At 45.9% G+C, this 24,672-nt stretch overlaps 1 long non-coding RNA gene across 1 annotated transcript in view; it reads right to left on the bottom strand.

The window, feature by feature from the left end:
- The window catches only part of LOC137376492 (uncharacterized), a 28,339-nt gene extending 4,211 nt beyond the window's left edge, over nt 1-24,128 (bottom strand). The window contains exons 1-2 of the long non-coding RNA XR_010976254.1: nt 24,049-24,128; nt 22,647-22,821 (exon numbers count right to left, since the gene is read on the bottom strand). This is a non-coding gene — a long non-coding RNA (uncharacterized lncRNA). The remainder of the gene's footprint in view (nt 1-22,646; nt 22,822-24,048) is intronic.
- Nucleotides 24,129-24,672: the final 544 nt, after the last annotated feature.

The raw sequence follows: 24,672 nt of genomic DNA on the forward strand, positions 1-24,672 counted from the left end.
AGTCAGACACTAGAGGGGTTTAAAATTGATAAAGAGGAAATATTAGATGGGCTGTCTGAACTTAAAGTGGATAAAAAACTAGGGCCAGATGAGATGCATCCAATGATACGGAGGGAAGTGAAGGTGGAAATCACAGAGGCACTGGCCATAATTTTTCAGTCTTCCTTAGACTCCGGGGTGGTGCCAGAGGACTGGAGAATTGCAAATGTTACACCCTTGTTCAAATAAAGGTGTAAAGTTAAGCCCAGCAACTACAGGTCAGTCAGTTTTTTCTTCAGTGGTGGAGAAAAACTTCTAGAAAAAATAATTTGGGACAAAATCAATAGTCACATGGACAAATGCGGTTTAATTAAGGCAAACCAGCATGGATTTCTTAAGGGAAAATCACGTTTAACTAACTTGCCAGAGTTTTGTTAGGAGGTAACAGAGAGGGTTGATGAGAGCAATGCTGCTGATGTGGTGTACATGGACTTTCAAAATGCATTTAATACAGTGCCACACAATAGACTTGTGAGAAAACTTGTAGCTCATGGAATAAAAGGGAAGGTAACAACTCCTCCGGGTGCTCCGGTTTCCTCCCACATGCAAAAGAGTTGCAGGTTGATAGGTAAATTGGCCATTAGCAACTGCCCCTAGTGTAGGTAGGTGGTAGGGACATATAGGGACAGGTGGGGATGTGGTAGGAATATGGGATTAGTGTAGCATTAGTATAAATGGGTGGTTGATGGTCGGCACAGACTCGGTGGGCCGAAGGGCCTGTTTCAGTGCTGTATCTCTAAACTAAACTAAACTAAACTAAACAACATGGATATGAAATTGGCTAAGCGACAGGAAAAAAAGAGTCATGGTTAATGGATGTTTTTCGGGCTGGAAGAAAGTTTGTAGTGGAGTTCCCCAGGGATCAGTGTTTTTAGTTTTAGTTTTAGTTTTAGTTTTAGAGATACAGCAGTGTTGGGACCCTTGCTTTTCCTGATATATATTAATGACCTCGACCTTGGTGTACAGGGCACAATTTCAAAGTTTGCAGATGATACAAAACTTGGAAGCATTTTGAACTGTGAGGAGGATAGTGCAGAACTTCAAAAGGACATAGACAAGTTGGTGAAATGGGCAGACAGGTGGCAGATGAAGTTCAATGCAGAGAAATGTGAAGTGATTCATTTTGGTAAGAAGAACATGAACAGACAATGTAGAATAAAGGGCACAATTCTAAAGGGGTTGCAGGAGCAGAGGGACCTAGGTGTATATATGCATAAGTCATTAAAGGTGACAGGACAGGTTCAGAGCGCGATTAATAAAGCATACAGTATCCTGGGCTTTATTAATAGGTGCATAGAGTACAAGAGCAAGGAAGTTATGTGAACTTATACAGACACTAGTTCAGCCTCAGTTGGAGTATTGTGTCCAAATCTGGGTGCTGCACTTGAGGAACGACGTGAGGGCATTGGAGAGAGTACAGAATAGATTCACGAGAATGGTTCCAGGGATGAGGAATTTCAATTATGAAGATAGATTGGAGAAGTTGGGACTGTTTTCCTTGGAGAAGAGAAGGCTGAGAGGTGATTTGATTGAGGTATTCAAAATCATGAGGGGTCTGGACAGAGCACATAGAGAGAAACTGTTCCCACTCGTGAAAGGATTGAGAATGAGAGGGCACAGATTTAAAGTAATGGGTAAGAGAAGCAAAAGTGAAATGAGGACAAACTTTTTCACACAGCAAGTGATTAAGGTCTGGAATGCGCTGCCTGAGAAAGTGGTGGAGGCAGGTTCAATGAAAACATTCAAAAGAGAACTAGACAGTTATATGAAAAGGCAGAATGTGCAGGGTTTTGGGGAGAAGGCAGGGGAATGGGACTGAGGGAATTTTTCTTTCAGAGAGCCAGTGCGGACACGATGGGCCGAATGGCCCCCATCTGCGCTGTACCAATTGTGTGATTCTGTGAACCTTTATAAAACACTGGTTCAGCCTCAACTGGAGGATTGTGTCCAGTTCTGGGCACCACACTTCAGGAAGGATGTGAAGATAGAGAATAGAGGGTGCAGAAAAGATTCACAAGAATGGTTTCAGGGATGAGGAACTTCAGTTAAGTGGATAGATTGGAGAAGAAAAGATTAAGAGGAAATCTGATCGAGGTGTTCAGAATCATGAGGAGTCTGGACAGAGTAGATCGGAAGAGAGGGAGAACAAGAAATCAATTTAAGGTGACTGCAAAAGAAGCAATGGTAACATGAGGAAAAGCTTTTCTGCAGCGAGTGGTTAGGATCTGGAAGGTACTGTCTGGAGTGTGGTAGAGGCAGATTCAATTGAGGCTTTCAAAAGAGAATTGGATAGTTGTATGAAGAGAAAAAAATTCGAAGGGCTATGGTTCAAATATTCTTTCAGCAGATTTCAGTTTGCCTGCACTATTGTGGTATGATAACAGCAAGAATACACATGGCACCCAGTTTTTTCAACTTGGGCATTGAACCTTTTTCTTCAAAATGACTGGAAATAGCATGATTGTCATTTGGACTCCCTCTCAACTGGGAATAAGGATGATGAAATTCAGCATCAGCAGAGGTGCAAAACAGACTGGTTTGGTTTTATAGAGCCCTCGACATTGGGATCCATGGTGAGGGGGGAGGGCATAAAGGTTGCCCCCCAGATGAGGCCTGCCATGGACCTCGATGCTGGCAGGTCCCGGCCCGACATTGCTGGCGGCGGCGAGGCCTCGTGGTGGCGTACTTGCCGCTCAGCGACGGAACCGCCATTTAAATATTTAAATTCATTACTTTACCTGAATAAATGAGTCTCGTGTCACCTCCTGAAGACCCGCCACAATCTTCACCCCGGTGGCTGGAACTGCCGCACCTTCGAGGCACAACACTGGTGGGGAGGGGAGAGGAGGTAAGTTTCTCAGTGTGGTGGGGTGGGGAGGGGAACAGGGTCAAATGATCGTCATGGGTGTAGTGGATGGTGGGAAGGGTGATGGTTTAAAGTTTGTGCAGTTTGGGAGGGGGAAGGTTAGATTGTGAAGGTGAGTGTTTTGGGGGGGGGAAGGGCAAATAATTAATTTAATTGATAATGTGGGGGGTGGGAGTGGGGCAAAAAAATGTATTTATTAATTTTAATTCAATGTCACTTTAAATATTTAAATGTCCCAGTAGGGCTGACAGCCCTTTAAAAAATGGTGTCAGCGCCAGCGCACAGGCAGCTGATGCCATTGCCAGGAACAGACAGCCCGCCCCCTCCACGTGTTCTGGGGGGTGGGCAGCCCACCCCGGTTATTTAAATGAGCCCCCAGCGATTGGAATCGCGGCAGCTTTTTGGCGTGTGGGTCACCACGTTTTAAATAAAATACAGCCCACTATAACCATAGTTGAATTTTACCCCCCAGGTTTATGATACTCTGGCTCCAATATTTATTGGGTCGCACAGCGGAATCAGGGGTGCATGTTTGCAGGGGAAGGAAACTCGGAAATGCTGGGACTGTGGAGGTCCTGCTGAATTATTGTTATGCCCCGTTTCCTGGCTGGCAGGTGATCAGATTGAAAGCTAGATGTAGAAAGTCACAACCAGGGACCACTGGGGCTGGTCCTCCGCAGCCAGCAATCAAAAGGGATGGGAGACCCAAAGAGATCATCAAACTGTTCGGAGCAGGGTTGGACAGGCAATCAGGAGGAATGGAGGATCGGGCGGGATTGCGGGAGAGGTCTGATCAGTAATCGTGAGTCAGAGGGCATCAAGAGAGATGCGGGGCCCGTGAGGGTAGGGTCAAACAGTGCAATCGGGAGGTAGAGGGTACTGGGAGAGATCGCAGCTTTGCGGATGAGGTGGAGGCGGTGAGGTGGGTAGGCTGATCGCAATGGAAGATTTGCTTGAGGGGCTGGAAGCACTCCTGTTCCTCCTAACCCACAAACAGTGCTATAAAAAACACTTACAGCTGAATCCAGCTGCTCCTGCCTTCCTTTAGCTGACCCTTTTCCTGAGCTCTGGGAAAACTGGCCTGTCAACATTAATTTTAAATGGCTGCCAAAATCTCAGGAATGTAGCCTTGTTTAAATATTATAATGATGGAGCCGGCTCTCCAAGGTGGGTTACACAAACGGTCCAAAACCACCATGGTTAAAATGGAAGTTGGCACGTTCCCAGCAGATTGGGATCAGGTTTTGCAGATTTGTCAATTAACACCAACCGTCTCCACCTGCGGACAGAGTGGTGGTGGGGGGTGGTGGTGGTAGGGAGTTAAAATTCTCTCCTCTATTTTTTTGTTTTCATATACACATACTTCACTAAGTAGTGTAGTACCATCCCGATACCGCTTCCATGGTGGTTTTATTGTGGCATGTGAGAATAATTGCCATGAGTTCAAGTAAAAGACTGGCACCTGTGGAAATGTACATCATTGATAAGCCAATGCCTTTGAGAAAGGAGGGAGATGGGGAAAACATGGTAAAATAGACCTCATAAAAAGAGTGGAAAAACCAGATGGATGTTATGAGAAATGAAAACACCACAAGCATCCCCTAAGTATGACCTTCGGAAAATGGAGTTTAGATACGTTGTCAAGATAACTTATATTGAGCTCCACATTATACCCAGATCATACTACATAGTATTTCATAGAATTACACAGTATTTATAGAGTCATAGAGTCATTTACAGCACAGAGGAGCCCATCCCGTCAGCACCAAACCCCGGCTCGATCCTTGTAGCCTGCAAGTTTAGTTCCTTCATGTGGCCATCCAATTTCCATTTCAAATCATTAGTCGTCTCTGCTTCCACCATCCTTGTGGGCATTGAGTTCCAGGTCATTATCACCTGCTGTGTAACAAAGTTCTTCCTCACATTCCCCTGCATCTCTTGCCCAAAACCTTCAATCTGTATAACTTAGTACTTGTATCATTAATTAATGGGAATTGTTTTTCCTTGTCTAACTTATCTATGCACAAAAACAGGTCATTCAGCCCAACACTTTCATGCTGATGTTCATGCTCCACATGAGCCTCCTCTCACCCTCTTCATCTGACCTTATCAACATATCTTTTGAATCTTTTCTCCCTCTTGTATTTATCTACCTTTCCCTTGAGTGCATCCATGCTATTGACCTCAACTTACTTCTTGTGGTTGCAAGTTCCACATTCTAACCGTTCTCTGGGTAAAGAGGTTTCTCCTGAATTCCCCACTGGATTTATTAGTGACTTTCTTAAATTTATGGCCTCCAGTTCTGGTTTCTTCCTCAAGTGGAAGCATCTTCTCTACATCTACTTTATCATAGTCTTTCATAATCTTCAAAGCCTGTTTGAGGTCACTCCTCAGTCTCTTTGCTAGAGAAAGGAGGCCCAGCCTGTGCTATCGTTCTTGATATGTGCTATGCCATGGTGGTGGTCTGTTAGAGGGCAGGTCCACCCAGGAGAGATAAGCACAGGGAAGAGGTAGTTTCCCATTGCCTTCCACAACGTGGAACAGAAATTAAACCCACGCACTGTTGATATTGTTCTGAACAACACATTAGCCATCTCCGAGAAATACAACGTTCCTCGGACTGCTACTCTCGCCGCATGCTGAGATCCACACTCAGTGCTATGCGCCGCCACATGCACACACTGAACCTCTCTCTCCAGCAGCACCGCCTCACCTTATCTCAAAGCTGTTCTTCTCCGCAGTTTCATTTCATCTTTCGTCTCATCCAATGCATTAACAAAAACTTTTTTTCTTCCTTTCAGATGTCAAAGAACGCAAGCTACAGCAGCAGATGGGGACGAATGCTCCTCCAGATCCTCCTTCCACTTCACTTCCCTCTGACCCCACCCCTTCTGATATGACCCCTTGCCATGTATTCACTATACCCTCTGACCTCCCCCTCTCTGATGCTGAACGTTCTGTACTCAGCAAAGGTCTCAGTTTTATCCCCTTATGTCCCCACCTCAATGCATTTCGCGCTCGGCATGACGTTGAGCTCCTCTTCTGTCGCCTCTGTCTCCGGGCTCACTTCTTTGACCAGGAGTCCTCCCCCCGACCAGCAGACCCATTCACCCGCCTCCAGCATTCTCCCTCTACCTGGACCCCTCCCCCTGGCCTCTTACCCGCTCTTGATCTCTTCATTGAAAACTGTCGGCGAGACATGGGTCATCTCAATTTCTCTGCCCCCCTCACTCACTCCAATCTGTCCCCCTCTGAACTTGAGGCACTCCGTTCTCTCAGGTCTAACCCCGACATGGTCATCAAACCTGCAGACAAGGGTGGTGCTGTTGTTGTATGGCGTACCGACCTCTAACTTGCAGAAGCTCAACGCCAACTCACAGACACTTCTTCCTACCTCCCTCTGGACCATGACCCTACCACCGAACATCAAGCCACTGTCCAAAGGACTGTCACTGACCTCATCTCCTCTGGAGATCTTCCGTCTACAGCTTCCAACCTCATAGTCCCGCAACCCCGGACAGCCCACTTCTACCTCCTTCCCAAAATCCACAAACGGGACTGTCCCGGCAGACCCATTGTGTCAGCCTGATCCTTACTTATCTCTTCCTATCTTGACTCTATCTTCTCTCCGCTGGTCCAGTCACTTCCCACCTACATCCGTGACTCTTCTGACACCCTACGGCATTTTGACAATTTCCAGTTTCCTGGCCCCAACTGCCTCCTCTTCATGATGGACGTCCAATCGCGCTACACCTCCATCCCCCACCAGGATGGTTTGAGGGCTCTCCACTTCTTCCTTGAACAGAGGTCCAACCAGTCCCCATCCACCACCACCCTCCTCCGCTTGGCTGAACTTGTTCTCACATTGAACAACTTCTCCTTCAACTCCAAACTCCCTTCAAGTAAAAGGTGTTGCTATAGGTACCCGCATGAGTCCTAGTTATTCCTGTCTTTTTGTGGGATATGTCGAGCATTCTTTGTTCCAGTCCTACTCAGGCCCCCTCCCCCAACTCTTTTTCCGGTACATTGATGACTGTATCGGTGCCGTTTCCTGCTCCCGCCCCGAACTGGAAAACTTTATCAACTTTGCCTCCAATTTCCACTCTTCTCTCACCTTTACATGGTCCATCTCTGACACTTCCCTACCCTTCCTCGACTTCTCTGTCTCCATCTCTGGGGATAGATTGTCTACTAATATCCATTATAAGCCCACTGGCTCCCACGGCTACCTGGACTACACTTCTTCACAACCTACCTCTTGTAAGGAGTCCATTCCATTCTCCCAGTTTCTCCATCTCCGCCGCATCTGCTCTGATGATGCTACCTTCCATGACGGTGCTTCTGATATGACCTCCTTTTTCCTCAACTGAGGATTCCCTCCCACTGTTGTTGACAGGGCCCTCAACCGTGTCCGGCCCATTTCCCGCACCTCTACCCTCACTCCTTCCCCTCCCTCCCAGAACCGTGATAGGGTTCCCCTTGTCCTCACTTTCCACCCCATTAGCCTCCATATCCAAAGGATCATCCTCCGCCATTTCCGCCACCTCCAGCGTGATGCCACGACCAAACGCATCTTCCCCTCCCTTCCCCTGTCGGCATTCCGAAGGGATTGTTCCCTCCGCGACACCCTAGTCCACTCTTCCATTACCCCCACCACCACGTCCCCGTCCCATGGCACCTTGCCCTGCAATCGCAGGAGGTGTAATACCTGCCCATTTACCTCTTCTCTCCTCACTATCCCAGGCCCCAAACACTCCTTTCAGGTGAAGCAGCGATTTACTTGTACTTCTTTCAATGCAGTATACTGTATTCGCTGCTCACAATATGGTCTCCTCTACATTGGGGAGACCAAGCGCAGACTTGGTGACCACTTTGCGGAACACCTCCGCTCAGTCCGCAAGCAGGACCCTGAGCTTCTGGTTGCTTGCCATTTCAACACTCCCCCCTGCTCTCATGCTCACATCTCTGTCCTGGGCTTGCTACAGTGTTCCACTGAACATCAACGCAAGCTCGAGGAACAGCATCTCATTTTCCGATTAGGCACACTACAGCCTGCCGGACTGAACATTGAGTTCAATAATTTCAGAGCATGATGGGCCCCCCATTTTACTTTTATTTTTAGTTATTTTTTCTTTTTTACATTTTTTACAATTTTTTTTCTTTTGTTTATTTCATTTCATCGTAGTTTGTTCAGTTTGCTTACCCATTGCTTTTTCATGTTTGTACTTGCTGCTGTTCAATCTTCAGTTCGTTAACACCCTATCTGTACTAATGCTTTGTCTTTCAACACACCATTAACATATTGTTTGCCTTTGCTCCATGACCTCTTGGTCAGCTGTGTGTCCTTGTCCAATCTACACCTTCTCCTTTGTTATCTCTTGCCCCACCCCCGGCTCACTTGCTTATAACCTTTGACATTTCTAATAATTGCTAGTTCCGAAGAAGGGTCACTGACCTGAAACGTTAACTCTGCTTCTCTTTCCACAGATGCTGCCAGACCTGCTGAGTGGTTCCAGCATTTCTTGTTTTTATTACATTAGCCATCTCACCAACTGAGCTACCTTGTCCTCCTCCTGATAGGTATAACCTCTCAGTTCTGGTATCATTATTATAAATCTTTTTTGCACCTTCTCCAGTGCCTCTATATCCTTTCTATAAGATGAAGATTGGAACTGTTCACCATACTCCAAGTGTGGTCTAACCAAGGTTCTATACAAGATTAACATTGTGGCTGGAATTTTATCGGCATGCCTTGGGTCCCGCAACTGGGATCAAATGGGGGTGCCAAGCCCACAAGGCAAACAGCGGGACCACAGAAAGGATTTTACCAGCAACAGCCTTAAGGATGGCAGCCTTCAGAGGGCCGGCAGCTCTGCAGCATTGGTGGTGCCACCAATAGAGTTGGGCGCTGCATAGGCTGCAGTGCAAAGGAGAGGATGCCTTCATGTTGAGTTGCCCTCGAAGGGCCAGTAAGAAATTCTTTTAATGTTCCGGGGCCAGGCAGGCAGGCCCCGTCGATTGGAGGGGTGAACCCTCCGTCAGCGGCAGAGCCACAGGGTTGGCCATCGCTGCATGGGGACCCCTCCATGGGACATGTAGCTTAAAGGCATACTTGGGTCTGCATATGAAACCCGATCTGAGCCCGACAGAACCACATCCCACCCAACCACCGGAATAAAGTTGATTATATTAAAGAGGTTGTGCTCTACCTTGGATGGAATCGCTCACTGCAGACTAGTGCGGAGTGTTTCCCGCCTTGACGTCCCGGCTGTCACTGAGTCCGAACCGGCCCAACCCAACCCGAGCTCGAATTCCGGACCAGGAAGAGCGATCCGACCCGACCCGAACCCGACACATGTCATCGGGTCCCATTGGGTTCGGGTCAGGTAGCTATGCTCTAATGTAGCCTCTGGGATAGAAGAGTCACACTCTCCCAGGAAGCTGCTGGGAGGCTACTTCGATGTACCTGGCAGTCTCCTCACACAACAGTCTCACTCCACAGCCAGTAAAATCCCAGCATCATGGTAAAATGACCGTTAATAAGCCAATTAATTGGATTAATTGGCCCTCCGCTTCCAGTCGGCAGGCAGCTGAGCAACTGCCATTCCCGCTTTTGGAAATACCCCTTGGCTTTCCTCCCGATGCCTTCCGCTGCCATTTTACCACCCCTCCTGCCTCCTAGCCCATCTCCAATGGACTGGTAAAATTCCAGACAACAGAGATGTTGTCCCATTTGAAGCTAACAGTTCTACTTCCTGGGGACTGCCTCTGCTATCTCTTCCCCAACTTCTTTTGTATTTGTCAAGGGTACAGCCAGTGGATGTAAAGTGAAAAAAACAATGACACTTTGCAAAGAATTACACATTTCACGTGTAATTTCTCTTTATTCATGCTAGAGACACTTTTGTCATTCAGAGGATTACACTAAAAATGTCATCCTTTTCCATTCAGTGTCACTTGAAGCTCTTCCTACAATCCTTGTCCACTGTTCCCACAAATTGTGTTTCATTGAAGTTTGTAAACTGATGTCAATCTCATGCAGATCTGTTCATTTGCATTGGAGTTAATTAGCCCCATTTTACTTTTCATGCAGTTACATTATCAACTGCCTAACAATTAAAGGAACATTTTTCAGACAAATAAAGTCATAGTATCTGCCAACTACACTAATGAAACTTTGCAATGCAGTAAAATAGAATGACCAGTAAGAACAGAGTATAAATGATGAGAGTTGTACTCCAGTCCACAGGAAGTAGACCTGTTGCCTTCAAATGGGACAACATAAACTTTTTTTAAAACATCTGCTTATGTAGTCTGGAATCCAGATGGCTCGGAAAATATTAGCTCCTCTGTAGTGAAGTTAGTAACATGTATTTGTTTTAAATGTGTGTATGCAGAACCAGGCTGGGAGGTTTTAGCCTGCACAGTGTGTTATACCAGCCAAAGCCAGGATTTTTTGGACCAAATACATTATGTATACAAATTTGTATTCCACTGTGGAAGCCTGAATGAGTTTAGATTGTCATGGAAAATATACTTGGGTAAGATGTATAAGGAAGCACTCGATCATATATGAAATGTGTCATTTTCTTTTCCACTATATTCAACAGAATCGTATTGGTCTGTTCACTAATCTTTGTCCTTTTTGGTGATCCATCAAGAAGGTCATGTTTTGCTTGAGGCCTCCTCTCTCACTCTCTTTCTGTTATACACAAAGAACTCACTGATCCCTGTCATGAAACTTGGGTCATCTTCCTCTTCTGCCCTCTTAATTTCTAAGTTTGTATTGTGCCGATTGGAAGAGATTGGGCTCTGACTTCATAGTTCACTGATTAGGAGCCAGTGCTGTCCTTGCTGCTCTTTGTTATACACGCAGGTTTTTCTGGACATACAGTAAACAAAATTAAACAAATATTCCAAGTACGATTTTACATCGAGCATTTCTAATCTATAAAGATTTGAGACTCTTAATAGCTTTTTGGTGCTGTATTGCAGAACCTTATAGATTATGAGGACTAAATTTGATTCTGATGACTCTATTACATTGGACAACTGTTTCCAATTCCTGATACTAAAATTTATGAGTCTTCTGGGATGTTATTTCGACTTTCTGGTCTAACAGCTTTTTCCATTGGACCTCTACCTTTCATTTAACAAAGTAGACTATTCACTGACCCAGCATGTGCTGCTAAGGGTCAAACTCTACAAGCACTAGCACTGAATTCCAGATCCCCTTTGTAGCCTACTGGGTAAAAGGTACTGGTGTAGTAATATACCATACAGACCTATGAATATTGGGTTTAGTCCCCAGTTTGTGCTAAATTGCCTGATTTTTTAAAATTCTGATGAGGTGGTGGTGAGACCTTTTGTTAAACCAATGCAATACTCTGTTCCCCAGCAATTGTTTTACAACTGTGTGGTTTACTACTGTATTTCAAAGGTCTTTAAGAGTCAACTATTTATTATGACACTGGAGTCACATGTAGGCCAGACTGGGCAGGGGTGACAGAAACCCTTTTCTAAGGAACAGTAGTGAACCAGTTGGGTTCATTTTTCATGGTGCTAGCAGTTACATTTCACATATTGATACCGTGAGATTTGAGCTCAAAAGGTGTGAGTTGGCTAGTTCAGTACTATAAACCCCGAGCTACCATACTTCAGAGGATGAAATATAGGATCGCAAAAAGATCAGCCATGGTTCCCACTCTTGATTGTTTTCCAATGAGTCTTGCTAAAAAGTGCCTGGGTTGGATATTAAGTGAGAACACCTTCCACATTCAAATAAGCTGGTGACACTCATTCACCAGACTCACACATGAAGAATGGCTACTCCCATCACAGTGTCAGCTGTGGCTCAGTGATGGTGCTCTCACTTCAAAGACAGGAAGTGATGGGTTCATTCTCCACTCCAGAGACTTAAGCATATAAGCTATGTGACAGTTCTGTTGTAGTGTTGAGTGAGATGTCATCTTTGAGATGAGATATTAAGTGAAGTCCCTATTGGCCCTCTCAGGTGGATGTAAAACATCTCATGGCATGTTTTGAAGAAGAGCAGTGAAGTTCTCCCAGTACCCTATCAACAATTATCTGTCAACCAAAATCACTAAAAGAGATTATCTGGTCAGCTGTCTCAGTGCTTTTTATGGGACCTTGCAATGCACAAATGATCTGCTTTATTTCTCTATATAACTAAAGTGACTGTACTTGAAACATACTTCATTGATGATAAAGTACTTTGGGATGTCCTGACATTGTGAAAGACACTATAGTAATGCAAGTTCCTTCATGTGAAATACTTGAGGGCTGCTGGCACTCATGTAATCATACCTCAGCAAAAGTTAGCACATTTAGAGAGAACAGTGGGGGAAAAGTGCAAGAACTACAGTATTGTCCACTGTTCTCATCAGTGGGAGGAAAATGAGTGGAAATAAGTGGCACTCTGAAGTAAGAGTTATAAATAGAAAATATCTGGAAAGTCAAGTTAAAGAATACAATGCATGTTACTAGTCTATTAATGGGCATTGTTAATGCAGTGCTGCTGTGTGATGTGCAATTGTGAGCATGTGAAGGAGCATCAAGATTGCATTTTCCAAATTGGGAACTCACTTAAACCAAAATCACCAGGTTGCAGGCTGTGCTTTGAAAAACAGTGGCCTAATTGGCACCAATTCTTAGTAGCATTTCATATTTTATGAATGTCCCTGTTACTACTGTTGAAAAATATTCCCGGAACTTGTTTCAAATTGCAAGATAGATTACAGATTTGATTAATCTATGTGCTATAAACTGTAGTGGTGAGGTTGGGAATGGCATTAAACAGGAAATTAGAGACACATGCGATAAAGGAACATCTGTAATTATGGGTGACGTTAATATGCATATAGATTGGGCAAATCAAATTTGTCACAATACCGTAGAGGAGGAATTCATGGAGTGCATACGGGATGGTTTTCTGGACCAATACGTTGAGGAACCAACTAGAGAATAGGCCATCCTAGACTGAGTATTGTGTAATGAGAGATGAATAATTGACAATCTAGTCGTGCGAGACCCTTTGGGGATGAGCGACCATAATATGACAGAATTCTTCATCAAGATGGAGAGTGACATAGTTGATTCGAAGACTAGGGTCCTGAATCTTAATAAAGGAAGCTACAAAGGTATGAGACGCAAGTTGGCTATGATGGATTGGGAAACATTACTTAAAGGGATGATGGTGGATAGGCAATGGAAAACATTCAAAGAACGCATGGATGAACTGCAACAATTGTTTATTCCTGTCTGGCGCAAAAGTAAAAGGGAAAGGTAGCCAAACCATGGTTTACAAGGGAAGTTAGAGATAGCATTAGATCCAAGGAAGAGGCATACAAATCCGCCACAAAAAACAACAGACCTGAGGATTGGGAGCAGTTTAGAATTAAGCATAGGAGGACCAAGGGATTGATTAAGAAGGGGCAAATAGAGTACGAGAGTAAGCTTGTGGGGAACATAAAAACTAACTGTAAAAGTTTCTATAGGTATGTGAACAGAAAAAGATTGGTGAAGACAAATGTAGGTCCCTTACAATCAGAAACAGGGGAATTTATTGTGGGGAACATAGAAATGGCTGACCAATTAAATGCGTACTTCAGTTCTGTCTTCACAAAGGAGGACACAAATATCATACCAGAAATGTTGGCGAACACAGGGTTTAGTGAGAGGGAGGAACTGAAAGAAATCAGTATTAGTAGAGAAATGGTGTTGGAGAAATTGATGGGATTGAAGGCCGATAAATCCCCAGGGCCTGATAATCTACATCCCAGAGTACTTAAGGAAGTGGCCCTAGAAATAGTCGATGCATTGGTGGTCATCTTCCAAGATTCTATAGTCTCTGGAACAGTTCCTTCAGATTGGAGGGTAGCTAATGTAACCCCACTATTTAAAAAGGGAGGTAGAGAGAAAACAGGGAATTATCGACCAGTCAGCCTGATGTCGGTAGTGGGGAAAATTCTAGAGTCCATTATAAAAGATTTTGTAGCAGAGCACCTGGAGAACAGTGGTAGAATCAGACAGAGTCAGCATGGATTTACAAAAGGGAAATCATGCTTGACAAATCTGCTAGAATTCCTCAAGGATGTAACTAGTAGAGTTGATGAGGGGCAGCCAGTTGATGTGGTTTATTTGGACTTTCAAAAGGCTTTCGGCAAAGTCCCACATAAGAGATTAGCATGTAAAATTAAAGCACATGGGATTGGGGGTAGAGTATTGAGATGGATAGAAAATTGGTTGGCAGACAGGAAACAAACAGTAGGAATAAATGGGTCTTTTTCTGAATGGCAGGCAGTGACTAGTGGGGTACCACAGGGATCGGTGCTAGGACCCCAGCTATTCACAATATACATTAATGATTTAGATGAGGGAACTAAATGTAATATCTCCAAATTTGCAGATGACACAAAACGGGGTGGGAGGGTGAGTTGTGAGGAGGATGCAGAGTGGCTTCAGGGTGATTTGGACAAGTTGAGTGAGTGGGCTAATGCATGGCAGATGCAGTATAATGTGGATAAATGTGTGGTTATCTACTTTGGTAGCAAAAACAGGAAGGAAGATTATTATCTGAACAGCTATAAACTGAGACAGGGGAATATGCAACGAGACCTGGGTGTTCTCGTACACCAGTCGCTGAAGGTAAGCATGCAGGTGCAACAGGCGGTAAAAAAGGCAAATGGTATGTTGGCCTTCATAGCGAGAGGATTAGAGTACAGGAGCAGGGATGTCTTGCTGCAATTATACAGGGCCTTGGTGAGGCCGCACCTGGACCATTGTGTGCAATTTTGGTCTCCTTATCTGAGGAAGGATGTTCTTGCTATAGAGAGAGTGCAGCAAAGGTTTACCAGACTGATTCCTGGGATGGCGGGACTGACATATGAGGAGAGATTAAGTCAGTTAGGATTATATTCGCTGGAGTTCAGAAGAGTGAGGGTGGATCTCATAGAAACCTATAAAATTCTAACAGGTCTTGATAGGGTGGATGCAGGTAGGATTTTCCCGACGGTGGGGGAGTCCAGAACCAGGGGTCATAGTCTGAGGATACGGGGTGAACCTTTCAGGACTGAGATGAGAAATTTCTTCACCCAGAGAGTGGTGAGCCTGTGGAATTCGCTACCACAGAAAGCAGTTGAGGCCAAAACATTGTATGTTTTCAAGAAGGAGTTAGATATAGCTCTTGGGGCGAAAGGGATCAGAGGATACAGGGAAAAAGCAGGAACAGGTTACTGAGTTGGATGATCAGCCATGATCATAATGAATGGCGGAGCAGGCTCGAAGGGCTGAATGGCCTACTCCTGCTCCTATTTTTCCATGTTTCTATATTTACACTTATCCTTTATTTCTGGTTTGTCTGGTTGTCTCATCACTGTCTATTTCAGTGAAATATTCCTCAGATCATTGGAGGTGGCAGGGCAGGTTGAGAAGGTTAAAAAGGTATTCGGGATCCTGGGCTTTATAAATAAAAGCAGAGTACAAAAGCAAGGAAGTTATGATAAACCTGTATAAAACACTGGTTCGGCCTCAACTGGAGTATCGTCTCCAATTCTGGGCACCACACTTTAGCAAGGATGTGAAGACTTTCGAGAGGGTGCAGAAAAGGTTTACGAGAATAGTTCCAGAGATGAAAACTTCAGTTACATGGATAGATTGGAGATCACACAACAGGAGAAGCTGGCGTTGTTCTCCTTAGAAAAGAGAAGTTTGAGAGATAGAGATGCTGAAAATTATCAGGGGTCTAGACAGTAAATAGGGAGAAATTGTTCCTATTGGTGGAAGGGTTAAGAACCTGAGGACACAGATTTAGGGTGAATGGCAAAAGAAGCTAGGGCGACATGAGAAATAATTTTTAATGCAGCGAGTGTGTAGGATATGGAATGCACTGCCTGAGAGTGTGGTGGAGGCAGATTCAATTGTGACTTTCTAAAGGGAATTGGATAAGCACCTGAAGGGAAAACATTGTAGAGCCATGGGGAAAGGGTTGAGGGTTGCACTAGCAGAGCTGTTCTTGCAAACAGCTGGTACGGACATGAAGGGCCGAAACTTTCTGTGCTATGATCATTCTATGAAACTGCTACTCTAAGTAATTACCTGTTTTCTTAAAAGCATTATTAAAACATGCTATATATGCAGCACTTTCTTATTTTGAGTATTATAATAGTACTATAATTTAGATTGGGTGTCTGTGATTACTAATCCATTGGAAAAGGAACCCTTCAACCAAAAAAGTTTGAGAATTACTACAGTGGGAGTTGACCCTATTTGTACATGAAATCCATGCATGTGCATTTAAAAGAGGGATTGCTGGATAGCGATAAGAAGCTGGAACAACAACTTGTGTTTATATGGCACCTTTAACATAGGAAAATCAAGACTTGGGCCTAGAAATTAGCTTGGGCCTGATTTCGGGTCTAGCCTTGGCACTGTGCTATTAGCATGTGGCCATGCCAAGAGACCCCTTGAACAGATGGAAATTGGTCCTTGGTCCTCATCAACATATTCACCATGAGCTGCCGGTACTGGTCACGCCTCCACAGGCAGCTCACTTGAGCAACATTATTAAGGTAAGTCCCAGGAGGGAGGATTGGAGTGAATACAGTGTCTGCTGAAGAATGTTAAGCAGGAAAGGCCCAACATCTGCTCCGTTCATCACCAATGTATTTTTCAGTGGGGTCCTTCAATAGGTGTAAGGCTCCAAATGTACATATTTACCATTACAGCAGTGGTTTGGTGGAAAGTATAACCAGATGAGATTTTTTTTCCCCCCAGAAATATACTTTATTCATAAAATCTGTCAGAGAATACATTACAAAACAATTCAAAACAGCATCAAGTTGACATTTCATAAAGTTCAAAGGAAATCAGCTTACTTCAATATAGGAGTGAGTTGCACCTTAACCCTTTCATTCCATTTTACATACAATGTACATTTTACAACAAACCCATATTTGATGTATACAGCCCGAGGGGTTTTCCATGAGTAATAGCCTGTCAGTTCACTATGGCGGGAGGACTTTACACAGTGGTCTTTCCCCACTGAGCCTTTGTAGTGGCTGCCCCAAGGTTTTGTGCGTCCCTCAGCACTGTCCTGGACCTTGGAATGTGCCAATCTGCAACACTCGGTCGTGGACAACTCTTTGCACTGGCAGACCAAAGAGCTTCTTTTACTGAATTGATGGTCTTCCAGCAGCAGTTGATGGTTATCTTGGTGTGTGTCCCTGGGAACAGCCCGTAGAGCACAGACTCCTGTGTTACAGAGCTGCTTGGGATGAACCTCAACAGAAACCACTGCATCTCTTTCCACACCTGCTTTGCAAAGGGACATTCCAGAAGCAGGTGGGCAACAGTCAGTTTCCCACTACAGCCACCTCGAGGGCAGCGTGCGGAGGCGATGAGATTCCAGGCGTGCAGGAAGGGTCTGATGTGGAGGGCCCTTCTCACTGCCAACCAAGCTTGTTGGAAAGTTCTGGTGTTGAGCCATTCTGCCAAATGACTTTGGCATTCTGCTTGGGGAACCATCTGACAGGATCCACCATCTCCTTTTCCCGTAGGGCCTTGAGGACATTCCATGCAGATGACTGCCTGATGGATTGGTGGTCATAGGTGTTTTTCTGCACAAACTTTTCCCACGACGGATAGGTGGTATGGCACGGTCCAACTGGATGGAGTGTTCCGTGGCAATGTGACCAGGCCCATCCTTCGCAACACCGGGGACAGATCGAACCTCAGCACGTAGTGACACTTGGTGTTTGCATATTGGGGCTCTATACACAGCTTGATGCAGCCGCACATGAAGGTGGTCATCAGGATGAGGGCAACATTGAATAGGTTTTCTCCACCCTTATCCAGAGGTTTGAACATCATGTCCCTCCAGACCCAGTCCATTTTGCATCTCCAGATAAAGCGAAAAATGGCTTGGGTGACCGTCACAGCGCAGGAGTGGGGTATGGGCCAGACCTGTACCACATACAGCAACAACGTGAGCACCTCACACCTGATGACCAGGTTCTTACCCACAATGGAGACAGAACGCTGCTCGCACATGCTCAGTTTATGGTGTACCGTAGCTACTCGCACATTCCAGGTTTTGGCACACGCCCTGGCCCTTCCGAACCATATCCCCAACACCTTCAGGTAGTCTGACCTGACGGTGAAGGGGACAAAGGATCGGTTGGCCCAGTTCCCAAAGAACATGGCCTCACTCTTGCTGTGATTTACTTTAGCTCCCGAGGCCAGTTCGAACTGGTCGCAGATGCTCATCAGTCTGCGCACGGACAGCAGATCCGAGCAGAAGACAACGACGTCGTCCATGTACAGGGCGGCTTTGACCCGAGTGCCTCTGCTGCCTGGGATTGTCACTCCTCTAAAGCCCGCATGCTTCCTAATGGACTCAGCAAAAGGTTCGATACAGAAAACAAACAAGACAGGGGAGAGAGGACAGCCCTGCCTAACTCCAGAATTGATCAGGAAACTTTCTGATTCCCACCCATTGATTGAGACTGCGTTACTGATGTTTGTGTAGAGCAGTTGGATCCAATTGCGGATTCCCTCCCCAAACCCCATTTTGGAGAGCACGTCCATCGTGTATATGTGCGATATCCTGTCAAAAGTCTTCTCCTGGTCCAAGCTGATGAGGCAGGTGTCTACCCCCCCTGTCCCGTACATAGGCGATCGTATCACTGAGTAGCGCGAGACTATCAGAGAACTTCCTGCCGGGTACAGTACAGGTCTGATCAGGATGAATCACCAACTCCAGAGCAGACTTGACCTGACTGGCGATGACTTTGGACAGAATCTTGTCGTCTACATTAAGCAGTGAGATAGGCCACCAGTTTCTGATTTCTGCCCTCTCCCCATTCCGCTTGTAGCTGAGGGTGATGATGCCTTTCCTCATGGATTCTGACATGCTGCCGGCCAGAAGTATACTCTCGTACACTTCCAGCAAGTCTGGGCTGATCCAGCCGTCAGCTCGTCCAGAGTTAGCGGTTTGTCCAGACTCTCCCACATGCTGTCATCTAAGACCTCTGTGATAGATGACAAGAAGGACTGGGAGGCCGTACTGTACACGGGCTTCACGTCGTACAGCCCAGCATAAAAGGATTTGCTAATCCTTCGTATGTCAGACTGTGAAGACGTTACCGAGCCATCGTCTTCCTTCAGGCTGCTGATCACAGAGCTCTCTCTGTGTACCTTTTGGAAGAAGAAACGTGAGCACCTCTCATCCTACTCAACAGAGTGGACTCTGGACTGGAAGATGATCTTGGATGCCTCCGTGACAAAGAACGAGGCCTGCTGTCTCTTCACCTCTTGGAGATCCTCCTTGACCTCGACCCCCATTGACTGCAGCCGGAGCAGATTTTGCATTCTTTTCTGGGGTCGGGACATTTCTCTCTGCCTCTCTCTTGCCCTCTGAACACCTTTGAAGATAAAGAACCTCTTGATGTTCGCCTCGATCGCTTCCCACCAGTGCACTGGAGACTCACAGAGGGATTTCACAGTTCTCCAACCTTTATAATCCCTTTTGAGTTCCTCAGTGTTCTCTGGGGTTAGCAGTGTAATATTCAGCTTCCAGGTCCCGCTGGTCATTCTATAAGTGACTGTCGGCCAGTAAGAGGCAGTGGTCAGAGAAGAACACAGGCTTGACATCGGTGGATCTGACCGTGACAGCACAGGAAGTCAATCCTGGAACAAGAAGACCCATCCTATCTTGACCAGGTGTATCTACGCTGCGCTCCGTCTACAGGTTTGCTGAAGACATCGTGCAGCTTGGCATCTTTTACTGCTGCCATTAGGAATATGGACGTAGCGTCCAGTTTGCTGTCATCACTGCCGGATCATCCAGCTGCATCAATGATGCAGTTGAAGTCACTGCCAAGAATGACCGGCCTGGATGTCACCAGCAACAGTGGGAGCTGCTGGAGGACAGTCAGTCGCTCGCTGCGTTGAACCGGGGCATACATGTTGATTAACCGGAGCAGAGCATTGTTGTACATTATATCTGCTACACGGAGGTGACCGCTCACCACCTCCTTAACTTCGGAGATGGTGAAGTTGCCTCCCCGCAGCAGAATACTCAGGCCGGAGGAACAGGAATTATTTCTCCCTGAACAGATCGATGGTCCGTGGGACCACCATCCGACCATTGCCTGTAAGTGCCGAGGTGCGGGGATTCCACACTCCTGCAGAAACAGTAGGTCAGCTTTGACCTTGGCGAGGTGGTCGAAACACATCGTGTACTGAATTTAACGCTACGCACGTTAATCGAAGCAATTTTTATACCCATTTTAATGTTGGGTGTTGCTTACTACACCAAGTGCCCTTGCTAGTCCTAGTCCTTGGGTATGTTCCTGCATACCCATTGTGTACACAAGCTGTTTCACATTCGTTGGGCTCAGAAACTCCTCCTGGTTACTCATGGGGGCTTTTGTTCCACTGAGGTGATATTGGGGGGAGTGGGGGGGATCTTGTAGGCAGCAAGGCTTGGGCTGCCCTCTGCTGGTGGTGTCTTTGCCCTCTGTCCCTCCTCGAAGACATCACTGCTCCTGGCTTCCTGGAGCTGGAGTGCACCAGACGCTTTGCTGCTCTCGGCCTCCCGGAGCTGTGGTGTGTTGGGCATCTCGCTGGGTTCGGCGCTTTGGGGTTGGGGCGTGCTGGGCCCATCACAGCTTCCAGTGCCCTGGAGCTGGGGGGCTTGCTCTTCCAGCTCCTTTGAGTTCTGCCGCTTCGTTTGCAGGTGCTGACTTTCCAGCCCTTCCTCATCCAATGAGAAGGAGCTGCTGTAGTCTGCCTCAGACGGGATTGCCTACTCTTGTCATTGGTTTGGGTGGTGACCTGTTCCTTTTTTGGAGGCTTTTGCTTTGTGGTTTTCCTTTTTACCACTTGCCACTGACCAGTTCGTCCATCTGCTGCCTCCACCTCCATTGATTCTGTCTGTAGAGGAGGAGTTTCTGGGCATAGGGTAGGTGTTGGGTCACTGGTTGTAGCTGCCTCCCCTTTCTTCTCCTTCTCAGATGGACTTTCCTCGCTGCAGGGAGGATTTCTTGTCTCCTTCCCAGCACCAGCCGCATTTACCATTCCTTGTCCTGTCCTTTCCTTGGACCTTGCTGCCTGTGCATAACTGAAGCAGCATTTGGGGAAGGTTTTGTAGAGGTGGCCTGCCCACCGCACAGGTTGCAGCTCTTGCAGACGACTGTGCTGCAATTGGCCACCATATGACCAGATTTGCCTTGGGTATGACAAACTCTGGGCTGCCCAGCTTGGACCAAGCGGCCTCGACTTCCCCCGATAGCGAAGCTGAAGGGGGGCTGGATGATGGCTCTGTTGGCATCGACCTTCAAGGCCACCTTGACCTACTGCTTGCTGGTCCAAATCCCAAACAGGTCCTTGATATCTGTACTACTGCCAGTCCCCTCGACACATCTGACGAGGAAGGTGAGTACATCCACGACAGGAACATGGGGGTTGTAGAAGTGGATTTTCACCACATGGTCACATTGCGACGACAGTGTAAAGAGTGGCTCCACTGTGAGGATCGACAGCGGCACCTGGTTTCCCCTCTCCTTGAACACCTTCAGGAAATTGATGCATCCCGCCACATTCTTGACCATCACAGTGACATATCTACTGCTGGGGAAGTCCTGCAGGCAGAAGATGTCTGCAGCTTGGAATCCACTGCAGTTAATATGGATTTTCTTAATGAAGACAGTACGGTCAACTGGTGCACCTCCTTCATTATCCTTCACTCCCACCCAAACAATGTTACACACACCCTGGCCTGAAGCTCTAGAATTGGTTACAGCCATTTTACTCAAAAACTCCCCTGCCAGATAAGCCAGATGTAAGGGACAAGATGTCGTCACTTGTGAGCCAATTTTCCGTCAAAGCCAGGCTATCGACACAATGGTTCACAATAAGGTCAAGGATGTTAAGGACCTTGTTCATAAGTGAACGGACAAGGTCACCTTTAACGGCCTTATGACTAAAATCAGCTAAACCAGTACACATCAAGCATCAAACCCGAGATTTTCTGTTCTGTCCGATACACCTATTCCTGAATCAAGTGGGTAACCTTTTATAATGGAACAATTCAAAATATTGTCCAACTCAGTCCGAGCAGAATGGTGTACAAATTTCTCATTGAAGCATATTGGTAATTAAAATATAGATTTTACCGTAGAATCATGAAATGTTGTAACATAGTAACAGGCCATTCTACATCAACAATAGTTTCCAGCAGAGTTCCACATTCTAGTCAACCTCTGAATAAAGAACGTTTTTCAAACATTTTCTTTCATTCTGTTTTAAATTCCAGACCAGGTCATGCATTTGAATAAGATGATTATAAAAGCGAAATATTGCGGATACTGGAAATCTGAAATAAAACAAAAATGCTGCGAATACTCAGCAGTAGAGGCCTTCTCAGGTTGGGCAAAAGGAACCCGAACCAAACCTGACCGAACCACAGCTGACCCAAGCTCGACCTGGCCCGAATCCCTCCGATTTTGCCCTGAGCCCAATCCGACCTGAACCCCCCCCAACTCGACCCGACCCGACCATCCGTTCACTTACCTTCGGACTCGGAACCTCCAAGAAGCTGCAGCACATGAGTGATGACATCACAGTGATGTCACTCGCTCACTGCACAGACTCAGTTTCGTCCTGGACTCCCAGCTCAAGTAATTTTTTTAACTTGAGTTCTTACCAGCAGAGCACTTACTGTGTGTGTCCGGCCCGACCCGACCCGACTCGACCTGGACTCGGCCCGACCCGACCTGAACCCGAAAGCTGGACCCTGAAGATGGGCCCGACCCGACCCGAACCAGACACATGTCGTCAGGTCCTGTCGGGTTCAGGTCAGGTAGCAGGCCTCAACTCAGCAGGTTGTGCAGCATCTGTGGAAGGGAAACAGAGTTAATGCTTCAGGTCGATGACCTTTCATCAGAACTGGAAAAATTTAGGAATGTAACAGGTTTTTAGCAAGTGAAAGGGGAAAGGTCTGTGATTGGGTGGAAGGCAGGAGAGATTAAATGGCAAAAGGGTTCATGGTGCAAGGCCAAAGAGAATGGTAATGGGACAAGAAAAGAAGCAAAATATGTGTCGCGATGAGGTATGAAAGACAGCCATCCAAAAGCAAAAAAAAAGGGAAAACAACAATTGAGAGAAACCAAAACCAGCAAAGAAAAAGCAAACAAAATTGGGGCAGAGGTTATGATCTAAAATTGTTGAACTCAACGTTCAGTTCGGAAGGCTGGCTGTAAAGTGCCCAGGCGAAAGATGAGGTTCTGTTCCTCAAGCTTACGTTGAGCTTCACTGGAACACTGCAGAAGGCTGAGGACAGAAAAGTCAGAGTGAGAGATGGAGAATTAAAATAACAGGCAATTGGAAGCTGGGGGTCATGCTTTCAGACTGAATGGAGGTGTTCTGCAAAGTGGTCTCCGAATCTGCATTTGGTCTCCCCAATGTAGAAGATCTGTTCAATGAGACGTGCAGAAGAGCATGCCAGGAGCAGCACCAGGCATACCTAAAAATGAGATACAACCTGGTGCTACATGCATGCTAAACAGTGGAAGCAGCATGCTATAAACAGAGCTATGCTATCCCACAACCAACAGATCAGGTCAAAGCTCTGCTGTCCAGCCATATCCAATCATGATTGGTGGTAGGCAGAACCCAGTAGGTGAGTGCAAATGACAAGACTGAAGCGTTTGCAACCACCTTCAGCTAGTAGTGCCGAGTGAATGATCCATCTTGGCCTCCTCCTCAGGACCCCACCATCACAGATGCCAGCCTAGTCTTTAGCCAATTAGATTCTCTCCATGTGATATCGAGAAACAGCTGATCACACTGGATACAGCAAAGGCTATGGGCCCTGCCAACAACCCAGCTGTAGTGTTAAAGACTTGTTCTCCAGAACTAGCCATACTTTGAGTCAAGCTGTTCAAGTATCACTGCAACACTGGCATCTACTCGACAAAGCTGAAAATTGCCCGGGTAGTGTCTATCCACAAAAAACAGGACAAATCCAATCAAGCCAATTACCACGCCATTAGTCTATTCTCAATCATCAGAAAAGTGGTGGAAGATGCTGTTGACAGTGCTATTAAGCAGCACTTACTCACTAATAAGCTGTTCACCATATTCCATTAAATCCAATTATAAAGCACACTAGAATTTTAAATTACTGTGCTATTTTGACAATGTCTCATCCTTGTGGAGACAGGAGTCCAGATAAGAGCTGCGGCCCTGCAAATAATTTACAAAATTACAACATTTATTTGGCCTGCAATACAAGCATGAATGCATGAGTGAGTCCTTAGTTTACCCTATCCATGTAATGTAAATAAACTCTGTAACCAGATAGGATCTTATCTGTTACAAAGATGGTGAAAAATGGTCAGTAAAATCATTATCTTTGAATTGAGTTGACTAGCTTGCCACCCAGTTTCCTCTCTAGCTAATTGCTTCTTGCATTTATGTGTCAATGCATATTTAATTATATATATTCATATTTTAAAGACCTTGCACATGGAAAATTATTACACACCAACCTTACTGTCTGTTGCTATGACTTTCATCACGCTGATCTATTAGCTCAGCTCTCTAACCCCACTTCACCTGAGTACTTCTTTTGGGCCTCCTTATCTCGAGAGACAATGGATACGCGCCTGGAGGTGGTCAGTGGTTTGTGAAGCAGCGCCTGGAGTGGCTATAAAGGCCAATTCTGGAGTGACAGGCTCTTCCAC

This window comes from Heterodontus francisci, chromosome 13, assembly GCF_036365525.1.
Source record: "Heterodontus francisci isolate sHetFra1 chromosome 13, sHetFra1.hap1, whole genome shotgun sequence".
Taxonomy (NCBI): Eukaryota; Metazoa; Chordata; class Chondrichthyes; order Heterodontiformes; family Heterodontidae; genus Heterodontus; species Heterodontus francisci.